At 33.2% G+C, this 12,275-nt stretch overlaps 1 long non-coding RNA gene across 2 annotated transcripts; it reads left to right on the top strand.

Annotated features, from left to right (window-relative positions):
• The first annotated feature begins 5,426 nt into the window (after positions 1-5,426).
• On the top strand, positions 5,427-8,379 carry LOC110279110 (uncharacterized). Of its 2 annotated transcripts, XR_008001967.1 has the most exons (4): positions 5,427-6,011; positions 6,093-6,215; positions 6,296-6,441; positions 7,970-8,379. It is a non-coding gene; the product is annotated as an uncharacterized LOC110279110 (long non-coding RNA). The 2 variants fall into 2 exon arrangements; XR_002372025.2 differs by having other exon boundaries at positions 5,427-6,215.
• Positions 8,380-12,275: the final 3,896 nt, after the last annotated feature.

Raw genomic sequence — 12,275 nt, 5'->3', positions numbered from 1 at the left:
TTTATTTTTTCAATTTTATAACATTTTGATAGAGTAAAATAGTAAATAGTGAATTGTATCTAGTTAGAGAAGAATCTAATAACACATCGTTTGGGTAATGAGCTCGATGGGGTTCAATGGTTGGTACCACACTTTGGTAAAAGGTAAGGCACATTTTGTGTGGTCCGCTAGTTTTAGTTTGTACTTGAGACACATACACTTTCTTCCAGTTCTATCTTATTACAAATAAATATTGCTAACTTATTTGTTGATCATTAAAAGTTTTCAAATGAAATGTCATGGCTCAAGTTTTGATTTTATTTAATCTATTTACCTTAATCAATTATATTTTCTGGTACTATTACTACACTGTTTAGTTTTAGATTATAGTGCTTATGGTATTAGTTCAACTTGCTAGCTATATTTCAATGTCTCTGAATTGTATGAATTTAATTTATGATTAACAGATAAGATCCATAACAGTGGTCATTAGTGGACTGTTCTCTAGAATTAATAGATAAGATCCATAACCGTTTCATGAGTTTTGCTTAGGCCTTGCCCAATAAAAAAGGGCTCACATGCTAATTACCAGTTTGGTTTTTCTTTTTATTTTTAGTGTCCTTTTAAGATATTTGTTTTATTTGTTCATTTGTGTCTGCAACTATAGGCTTATAGCATATCTGAATTCTGAAACATGAGAATATGTCAAATTTTTCATTCAAATTAAGCACATATACGTGTAAAGTGTAACATTGACTTGTGGTGAAAGTTCAATTCATTAGCAATTAAAATAAAAAGTCATTAGCATATGAATCTTTCTTTTTTCTGGTAACTGTAGCATAAAAAGGCAATAATTGAATGCTAAAGCCTAAATTACAAAGTCTTTCAAAGTGTGCCTTTTGGACATGAATGATGATGATGAGTGTATATCTAAACTCCTACTTGACTTTTGAGACTTCCACTCATTAATATGAAAGAAAATAAAGCTTTGTTTTCGTTCAAAACTCTGTTTCTTCCTACAAATGACCTATACATTTTGTTCTGTTTTTCTTTTGAAATCTGGCACAAATCTATTGGCTCTTTGGATTCCATCCTCATTTTTATTAATAAGAGTCTCAAGACAAAAATATAAAAATATTAAAATAATTATTTTTCTATTGTTTCAATACCTTATAGTTTATATAGTATTTTAACGTGACTTCCATTTCTTCTCAAACATTTAGAGTTATATCTATAGATTGCAATGATTCCCTATTCCTAACTTTATATTTTGATTTTCTAACAACAACATATACATTTGAAGCAGCTTTCTTAAAAGATTCCTTCTCTCTCTGGTGCTGCAAAGTTAGGGTTTTCTATGACCAGGTACACTACCTTTTTTATTTTTTCAATTACTGCTTGCTGTAATTTCAGCTCAGGTATTAGCAATTGCCAATTTCTGCATATTCTTCATGTGTTGATTGCTTGCTTGATTTCTTGTTAGCTAGTTTTAAGTTTGTTGGAATTTGAAATTCTATTACTGATTAAGCATTTTGTTACTAGCTGATTCTGTTTTCTGGTTTAGCTTCTTGGAGCTTAGTTAGTTTTCTGATATACTCTTTTGCAATATTTGATATTTCTATGTAGCATTTCACAGTGAAAATTGTAGTGGTGTGGGTCAATAGAATCTTTTGATCAAAGAAACAATAGTGGAGTATTTGGTTCTTCAGTATATACACTATCACAAAGTATTGATAGAGTTTAAGACTCTCAGAAAAGCTATTCAGCATATACAACTTCAAGTAGTTGACCTCCAGGTTCCTAACATAAATAATGAGGAAGACGATGAATATTTTGAATATTTTGTAATATTAGTAGATTGTAATTTAAACGAATATAAGTCTAAGTTTAGTTATTTATCTTGTCTTGAGTCTTTTTGATAAGTTTGTAAACTCATTATCTAATATTTAGTATAAATTTTATTTTTATATTTTAAAAGTTTATTTGTCTTGTTATCTAATATTCTGTTTAAATTTTATTTTTATATTTAAAAGTTTATTTTTATTAACGGTTTACTATTTGTCAAATAGAAAAAAAATTAAAACATATAACTATTAAAATCGACGGCAAAGTTGTCGCTTTTAAAAGTTAAAATAGACAAATCTAAATAATTAAATCGACGGCAAAAGTGTCGATTTTATTCAAGTATATATCGACGGCCTTGGCGTCGATTTTATTAAATAGATTATAGACAAAAGTATTGTTGATTTTATTGAGTTAAATATCGACACAAAGGCTGTCGATTTTATTGAATCAATTATCGACGGCAATGTTGTCGATTTTATAAAGGATGTAAAATTCTCACACCCATATTACAGACGGAACGGACGTCGATTTTATTAAATTATTATCGACGGCCATCAAAGCCGTCAATTTTATTAGCATTTTGAAAAATCGACAGGCTTTATAGCGACCAATTGCGCCGTCTATTTTGCCGTTGAATTTCAATATTATCGACGGCTAAGCTGTCGATTTTAACGACGTTTCTTGTAGTGAAGAAAGTCTCAAACAAAGCACAAAAACATGCATATGGCCGGCCAAAACATCAAAATACCAAAACTTACAAATGAGAAACAAAAAGATGAAAAGTACCTAAAAATAGAGCTGCAGTTCGAAGCCTATTTCTCCCTCTACAAACCTCCAATCAAAATCTCCACACTTCAGAATAAAGAAAAAAATGTGAAAAATCTACAGTCTAAATTTCACGTCGATCCAACGGTGAAAGAATGAGAAACTGCTATTCAAAGAATGTTGCTCTGTGTAAAATTGGAAAACCTATTTTCTCTCTTGCGAAGCCAATTTCTCCTACTGTAGACTTTCAATCAACATCTCCACCGTCCAGAATGAAGAACAAGTTGAGAGAAACATGCAGTTCAATATTCAAGTCGATCCAACAGTGAACGAATGAGAAAATACCATTTGAAATTTACTGCTTTACATAAAAACGAAAATTCTGTTTTTTCCTCTTCTCTTGCACTTTGGTGGCTATATTCTCTACCTCTCAATGACCCCCAAAATTTGATTAGGGTTGTGACATAATAGGTGCAAAGAGATACCCCTCAAAATATTGAGCTTGGGTCTCACAAAGGAGAGAAAAAAAAAAACCCAACAAATTTCTCCCTTCTCGACTAGGTGGAGGCCCTCGCCATTCCGGTGATCAAACAACATATTTCAAACTTATCTCTTGACAATGCTTTTGTCATTATATCAGCACCATTATCATTAGTGTGAACTTTCTCAAGTTCCAACAACTTGGAATCTAACACATCTCATATCCAGTGATACCTAACAGCAATATGTTTAGATCTTGCATGAAAAGTAAAATTCTTGGCAAGATGAATAGCATTTTGACACACAACAACACATAACGGTCTTGCTTAAAACCAAGTTCTACAAGAAACTTCTTCATCCACAACAAATCTTTACATGCTTTCGTTGATGCAATAAACTCTGCCTCTATGGTAGAAAGTGTAACACACTTTTGTAGCCTTGACTTCCATGAAATAGCTCTCCCTACAAACTTGACCAAATAACTTGAAGTAGACTTTCGAGAATCGATATATCCTATCATATCTGCATTAGTAAAGCCAACTATTAAAAGTTTCTCACCACCAAAACTCAAACTTAAGTTAGTAGTATCTTTGAGATATCTCATAATCCATTTAACAGCATTCCAATTAGGGGCAAAGCTTTGTATATTATAGGGGAGGCAGTGGCCCCCTCCATAAAAAAAATTCTTTACAAAAATAATAAAAATAAAAGAGTGGCCCCTTAAAAAAACATATGGCCTTCCCCTTTGAAAAATTGTTTCCCTGTCCATAATGTTCATTCAAAGTATGGGTAAAACAAAAAATAATTGAAAAATAGTGTATTATTTGGGTTATAAATGAGCCATATGTTTAGTTAAAAAAATGCCCTAATCCATATTAGAAGTGAAGAATTTAAAAGGGCAACAACAAGAAGTTAACAAATCACTTCTTCCATTCTTCTCTCTTCTTTTAATTAGAAAATAAAACATCATTCCATATTTTCATTATCATTACAACTTAAAAGATAGGAAGAAGTCTTTGGTCTTCCATTATCATCTCTTATTCTTCTTTCTTTTGTAAGTTATTTCTTTTATTTGTTTTTTGAATAATTTATATATTTATTTATTTATCTAGTTTATAATCTTCTAATAATAATTTAGGTTTTTGAAAAAAATTGAAGATGATAATTATGTAACTATAATGTTATCCTTGTATTGTTTTTAATTTTTTTCTCATTATTAATTATTTGTGACATTGATATTATTGATTTACAAAAAATAAATAAATTGAATTTAGTTAAGTTGCATAATGTTTATCTTATTATTTATGTAAATTCTCAATTTTAGTAATTTAGTTGAATCATGAGTAAGATGAAAACAATAGACACTTTTTTTAGAAAGACTAGCCACAAGAGTGAAGATGTTTCTAATGTTGTTACATCAACACCAACCTCTTCAATACTTGAGGCATCAAACATAACTACTTTAACTCCTCAACAAGATAGTTCAAAGTCAAAGCACCTACGACTTAATCGTGAACAAATGGAAGTATGTCATTTAGTAAGAGATGAAATTCGTCGAGTTTATCTTAAAGTTGGACCAAATCAACCAAAACTTGATAATTATCCTTTCTCGAGCGATAATTGGCAGATGAATTTCTTGCAAATAATTTAGTTGTAAGACCAAAGACTTTTGAAAAGTCCTGTTTTGAACTAATCTCAAAATTATATATTTATTTATAGTTTTAATTTTAGAAATTATTTTTAGTAAAAATAATTAAAGATAATTAATTGGATTTGAAATAAATTAAAGTTTTTTTTATCTAAACTCTATATTCATGGATTATTTTCCTATTCATGATTAAAGTTCTAAAAATTCGAGAAATAACGAGGTTTGGCTATTTAAATTAGAATTTTGTCTAATTTTATTATTATTGAATTATTTTCTATATTTTAATTATAAATTTGGTAGTTATGAAATAATAAGAATTTTATACGATTTGATTTTAGATAATTTAATTTATATCATTTAATACTAATATTTTTATAAATAAAAAAATTAAAAAATTAAATTAATTAACTACATTACCTTATAATCTCAATTAGAGTATTTGATTTCAAATCACTTAGTATTTTATTACAATAAATAATATTTTAGAGTAATTTTAGAGATTTAATTAAATTTCAAATTAATTCAAAATCCCTAAATTTTATCACAAAACCTTAATTTTAACCAAATTAACTCTAATTCCTCCTAAACTAACCCTAGCCGCCACTAACCCTTTTCTCCCCAAAACCTAATTACTAACAGCTTCAGAAAAGACTAAAGAAAGGAAGAAAAAAAAGAAAGAAGGAAAGAAAGGGAAAAGAGGGGGAAGGGAGATGCAGGAAGGAAGAGTTGAGAGGATGAGGGGGAAAAAGAGGGAGGCGGCACGGTGGGTGTCACTGCCGCCGTCGCCGCCGCTGTCGATAGGAGAAGAGAGGGAGATCTGAGAGAGCTGAACGGGAAGAGAGGGGAAGAGACCTCGCTGCCGCGCCTAGTCCGCTGCGTGCCTCGTCGCACCGCCGTCCAGACCGCGTCCTTGTCATCGCGAGCTGTTGCCATCGCCAACCAGGACCCATCGTTGTCGCCGTTCCCTGCGCCACCGTCGCGCCCAGCCTTGTCGTCGAGTCGCCGCGCAGTCACTCCAAGGAAGAACTCTTGCGGGAAGAGAGAGAAGATGCTGTCAAGGATCCCGACGCCATCAGTCTGTCTCACGCCGCCGTTGAGGAAGCTCGTCACCGCCGTGCTTCCATCAGCGCCGTGAATCTGCTTCATCGTCGAACTGAGCTATAGAAGGAAGGGTTAGAACGTGACGGGAAAGAGAGACACCTTCCACCGCTGTCTCGCTGCCAGAGCTGTGTCACCGCCACGAACTGCCGCCGTTCTGGCAGCCGGAAGCCGCCGCCGAGCCTTTGCCTTTTTGGTAAGCGTTTTACTTCCAGAACTTTTGAAATCAAATATTCCAATACAAGTTATTAGAGGCTCTGAGCTGTTGGTATTGTAGAATTGAGTTCCGATGATTTAATATCAAAGTTAAGGTTGTTGTTGGACTATCGGAGTTTCTAGCCGCTGTCAGAGCTACCGCCGGGTCAGCTCGGGTTTGCGGCTGTTCCATTTTACTCTTATTGTAGGTATATCTTATTACAAACCATCGCCGTTAGTTTTCTGTTATGTGTTATTAAGGTTTTCGTGATATTTATGTTTTAGGATTGGGTTACCAGGATTATCTGTTGCAATTAAAGTTGTTTCTGCTATTGCGGAAGTGAGCAGACCTGTGATTGAAGCTGCAGTTGATTTCGGGCGGAGAGGAATGGTTCTTGTGACGCCTTTAATTTATGGGTTCAACTTTCGAGGTAGGGGTTTTCTTAAAATCTATTATATATTACAGAGTTGTGATAAATAGATATCGATGCAAAGAGATTTACTTCTGTGATTATATTTGTCTTATGGATGTAATAGTTTGTTGGATTGAATTATTGGGTGCTTGATTGTATAAGCGGTGTGTGGTTGTGGATAAAAACCGGTTTGGAATGTCATTTACTTGATTATTAAGAAAGGTGGATTTTCTTGGTTGTAGAGTTTACTTAGTAATATAAATGAAACGATTTTGGAAAATAATTAGAGATATAAATTGATTCTGGGAGCGGTTTGATTGTGAGTTGGTTTGATTTTATGAATGATTTAATATTTGAGTCGATTCGATTTTAAAAAGAGTTTTATTGTTAGAATTGGTTGATGTGAAAATAATTTGATATTGGAACTGGTTCAATTCTGGAAAATGTTTGAGATTTGGAAATGGTTTTGAAAATGTTTGAGAAATGTTTGGATGGGACCCGAAAAGGGTGGCAGTGTCCGAGTTTTAGAGGAGATGTTGCCGAAATTTTATAAAATTGAAAGTTTTATTTAAAGTAATTAATTAAAAAGATTTGTTTTTAAGCATTATACGTTTTAAGATTGATTTGTCTACCAAAGAAAGAATTTTGTTTTGGAATTGAGATTGTTAACGAACAGAATGAAAAAGAGGATGGTGAGGATTTTATTTGAAATATGGCTTTGAAATGAACTTGGAAATGAGATTTGGATTGATGAATGATTATGATGTTGAGAATGCTGAGATGTGAACTTTGAATTATTCACATGGCTTATGAATTTGAAATATCTGAGATACGAGGTTCCCTGGATTAAGTGCCGTGGCTTGCCACCACGTGTACCAGGTTGAAAACTTGATACTCTGTTGACCCTACGACGTAAGTGTGTGACCGGACACTATATAAATTCCCGGGAATGTTACCCCCATTGAGTAATATTGATTATTTTAGAAAAAACTATGCATAGACTCTTGGGGATGCACGTCGGGGGACAGTCTAAGTACAATTCAGACTTGTCGGGTTGGCTGGATAACCGACAGATGAGCCTCATCAGCCATAGGACAGACATGCATCATATGCATTTGTATGCTTTGCTTGAGTTTGAACTTGTTTTGGTTTGCCTAATTGCTAAACTGTCCGTAACTGCTACTTGAACTATTTACTGTAACTGCTGCCTACTTGTGTTTTCCTTGTATGCCTTGCCTGTGTTTGTCCTGGCGTGCTACATTTGAGATTGAACTTTGGTGCTGAATTAATGATTGTGTTGTTTGATTGCGTGGTTGGTTTCTGATTGAGATTTTATTATAAGAAAGGAAAGGTTTCGAATTTCTGAAAGATTAAACATTGTTTCTTAAAAAAATGGTTTTGAACGATTACCTATTGGTTTTTAAAAAGATTCATAAGGCAATGATAATCACTGAGCTTGAAAACAGTTTTCTTATTAAATATCTTCTTATGACAACTTTGAAACTCCGTGGTGAGACCATGTGGTTAGGTTCTCACCCCCCTACAGCTTTATCTTTTCAGGAACCGGATGAAGAAGCATTAAGAAGAGTTATACTGCGTTTGGTTTACATGTTTTAATTAGTTTATTTTCTACCCTCGACTTTGTTATTATAAATTTGTAAGAGGGATATGAATTGTGTGTTTTATATGTATATTATATTATGAGTTATTATGTAAGGAGTCTTGTATATGAATCTATGCCTGCTTGTATTTTTCTTAAAATAAAGTATTTATTTCCGGTTTTAAAAGAAATCAGCGATACAATGTCGAGTCACAGGCTCCTATTTTTAGTATTTAGTATGTAAAGTAGTCGTAATACTTCTTGCTACCAGAGTAGCGCAGCCGGAAGCGTGACTTCTAATAGTGAGGGTGTTACATTAGTCATTTACATTGAGAAAGAAATTGCAGCTATTTTCAATACAGATTCAATAATAGATGAATTTGAATCAAAGAAGAAACGTCGAGTTCAATTGTCTATATAAGTTACAAATTTCAATTTATTTCAGCTCTAATAATATTATTATTAATGTTTTTACTGCATAAGTTATGGTTGTGATTTAAATTATTTACATGAAGCATAATATATTTTTTAATAATTTTGCAGGAAATATCTAAAAAGGAATTAAATAGTATTTGAAGAATCTAAAAACAAGTATGTAACAACTTATATTTACAATATTTAAATTAGTTTTGAGATATTTATGTTTAAATATTTTAATATACAATATATTCACTTATCTTATAAAAAGTAAATTTTAAGTCTTAATTGTTCTTTTTAATAAAAACTATATATATAGTTATTTTTAATTTTTTTGTTAAAATAAAAAACTAAAAAAAAATATTGGCCCCCCTAATCAATATTGTCTAGCTTTACCTCTGATTTCAATGTTCTTTACTTGGATTAGAGAAAAAATGACTTACAGTACCAACCATATGAGCAATGTTTGGTCTAGTACACACCATAGCATACATCAAGCTTCCAACAGTTAGGGCATAAGGAATTTCATTCATTGCTTATTTTTCCTCATCAGTGGTTGGACACTGCTTGGTACTCAACTTAAAATGAGGAGCAAAAGAACTAGTAACACATTTGGCAGCATTCATGCCAAACCTTTGAAACACTTTCTTTATGTATTTCTTCTATGACAAATAAAGCTTTTTGGAATCTCTATAATGAGTAATAGTCATACCCAAAATTTGTTTGGCAGGACCCAAGTCCTTCATAGCAAAAAACTTGCTCATCTGTTTTTTCAACTCATTAATCTTCAAAGCATTCTTGCCTACAATCAAAATATCATCCACATAAAGGAAAAGAATGATAAAATCACCATCAGAAAATTTTTATATAAATACACAATAATCTGAAGTTGTCTTACGGTAACCATGCTCTCCCATAATAGATTCAAACTTCTAGTACCACTGTCTTGGAGCTTGCTTCAACCCATAAATACTCTTAAGCTTGCACACAAAATCTTCCTTTGCTTTAACAACAAAGCCCTCTCCATGTAGATCTCCTTATCTAAATCACCATGAAGAAAAACTGTCTTCACATCCATTTGCTCAATCTCCAGATTAAGAGACGCTGCTAATCCAAGCACAGCACAAATGGATGACATCCTCACAATAGGAGAAAAGATCTCATAATCAACACATTTTCTCTGGCTAAAGCCTCTAATAACCAATCTAGCTTTATACCGAGGTTTAGAATTGTGTTCTTCATTCTTGATTCTGAATACCCATTAGTTCTTCAAAACTCGCATACCATTTGATAGTTTCACCAACTCATAGGTATCATTCTCAAGTAAGGACTTCATTTTCTTCTTGCATAGCTTCAAGCCATTGAGCTTTGCTTTCATCTTCAACAACCTCTCCAAAGCATTCAGGTTCTCTCCCATCAGTTAACAAAACAAACTCATGCGAAAAATACCTTAACGAAGGCTTCTTTTCTCTTGTAGACCTTCTGAGTGCATTTGCAGGAATTTTCAAAGCTAGTTCATATGGATTATCATCACCAGCTTCATCAAGTATCGGATCAACTGTTGCATCTTCACATGCACTTGTATCATGCTTATTATTTTGAGCTTTAACTCTACCATCTTCTACCATAGGCATAGAGGGAGTAATATCCAAGTCAGAAAAATCATCACTAGGCTGAACCATTGGCTTCTCAGTATTATCAATATCGTTCAATGTTTGGTCTTCAACAAAGACAACATCTCTACTCCGAATCACCTTCTTGCTAACAGGATCATAAAACCCGTAACCAAACTCATCCATGCCATAGCCAATAAAAATACACTGCCTAGTCTTTACATCAAGCTTAGATCTCTCATCTTTGAGAATATGAACAAAAATTTTACATCCAAAAACTCTTAAATGATCATAAAAAATATCTTTACCTGACCATACTTTCTTTGGCATTTCAAATTGCAAGAGAACACATGGTGTCCGGTTCAAGACATGAACAACAGTGCCCAAAACTTCACCCCAAAAGAATTTTGCCAATCCAGACTATGACAATAAGCACCTAACTCTTTCAACCAATGTTCTATTCAATCCTTTCAGCCAAGTCATTCAACCGAGGAGTCTTCAGAGGAGTCTTCTGATGTTTTATACCATGCTCTTTACAATAAGCATCAAATGGATCGGAGTACTCACCACTAATGTCAGTACGAATGTATTTCAACTTCTTCTAAATTTCTCTTTCAACAAAAGTTTGAAATTACTTGTACACATTCAAAACTTGATCTTTGGTCTTCAAAGTGTAAACCCATAATTTCCTAGAATGATCATCAATAAATGTTACAAAATAGATAGACCATCCAAGTGTTCTTGTCTTCATTGGCCCACATACATTAGAATGTACCAAGTCAAGTATCTCCAGCTTCCTTGAAGGTGGATGACTCTTGAAAGAAATCATGTTTTGTTTTCCAGCAGCACTTTTGCTAAGTAACCTTGCAACTAGATAAAAGATTCCTCTTGGATAATATATTCATGTCTTTCTTACTCATATGACATAATCTCTTATGCCATAAATCAGTTTCATCAACAAACTCATCAGCATTAACAACATCTTTCACAATCTTTGCTTGAGTTAAATAAAGAGTAGAGTGTCATGTACCTCTAGCAACAACCATGAAATCCTTAGTGAGCTTCAAACTATCACGAGAGAATAAGCTATCCAAGTCTTCATCACACAACTTACCAAGTTCAACCGAATATCTGGAACATGCTTCACACACTTCAAAGTCAATTTGGTACCATTGGAGGATTCTAAGCTAACTTGTCCAACACTGGCACATTTTGCAACACCTTGATGAACCATTTTCACATCACCAAAATCACCAGGAGTATAAAATGTAAATAAATCCCTCCTAGATGTAACATGAATAGAAGCACTGCTATCAATCACCCAACTAGTGCTATTATCAACAAGGTTAACAGATTCAAATTCCTCACCAAGAAGAAAATCATCATGAATTACATTGACCTTTTCTTCGTTGCTACCACCATCTTTCTTTATTTGTGCTCTTGTCTTTACTTGCCTTGGCTTTCTCCTTCTTTAGCTGCTAACAAAATTTTTTTACATGTCTCTTTTGACCACAATCATGACACTCAATATTTTTATACTTTTTTCGAGACTTGCTTCTGCTTTGATCTCTACTTTTAGGACCTCGGCTTTTGTTTCTCCCTCTAGACTCAGAAACAAGAACATCTGAATGTGTAGTCGATGTACCTTGTGACTTTCTTCTCATTTCTTTATTCAAAATACTGCTCTTAGCAATATTCATAGAGATTACACCATCAGGAGCAGAATTAGACAATGACATTTTGAGAATTTTCCACGAGTCTGGTAAGGAACCAAGAAGTAACAATCTTTGAACCTCTTCATCAAACTTGATACCCATGGAAGATAACTGATTCATTATTCCTTGGAAGTTATTCAAGTGATTTGTCATTGATGTCCCATCTGTATATTTCAAAGCCAACAACTGCTTGATCAAAAACATTTTGTTATTCCCAGTTTTTCGGGCATACAACTGTTCAAGCTTAATTCAAAGGGTCCGAACATGTGTCTCTCCAATAATATGGTTCAACACATTATCGTCTACCCACTGCCTAATATATCCACAAACTTGTCAATGCAACAAAGTCCAATCATCATCAGATTTATCATTAGGCTGCTCTGTACCAAAAACTGGTTTGATGAAAATTCTTGACATAAAGTAAATCTTCCATCTTTGACTTCTACAAATCTTAATTAGGACTATTAAGAGTGATCATCCTACTAGTATTAGTATTAGCTTTCATTA

The sequence above is a fragment of the Arachis duranensis genome, chromosome 1 (genome assembly GCF_000817695.3).
Source record: "Arachis duranensis cultivar V14167 chromosome 1, aradu.V14167.gnm2.J7QH, whole genome shotgun sequence".
Lineage (NCBI taxonomy): Eukaryota > Viridiplantae > Streptophyta > Magnoliopsida > Fabales > Fabaceae > Arachis > Arachis duranensis.
This window is presented reverse-complemented; position numbering and strand designations above follow the sequence as displayed.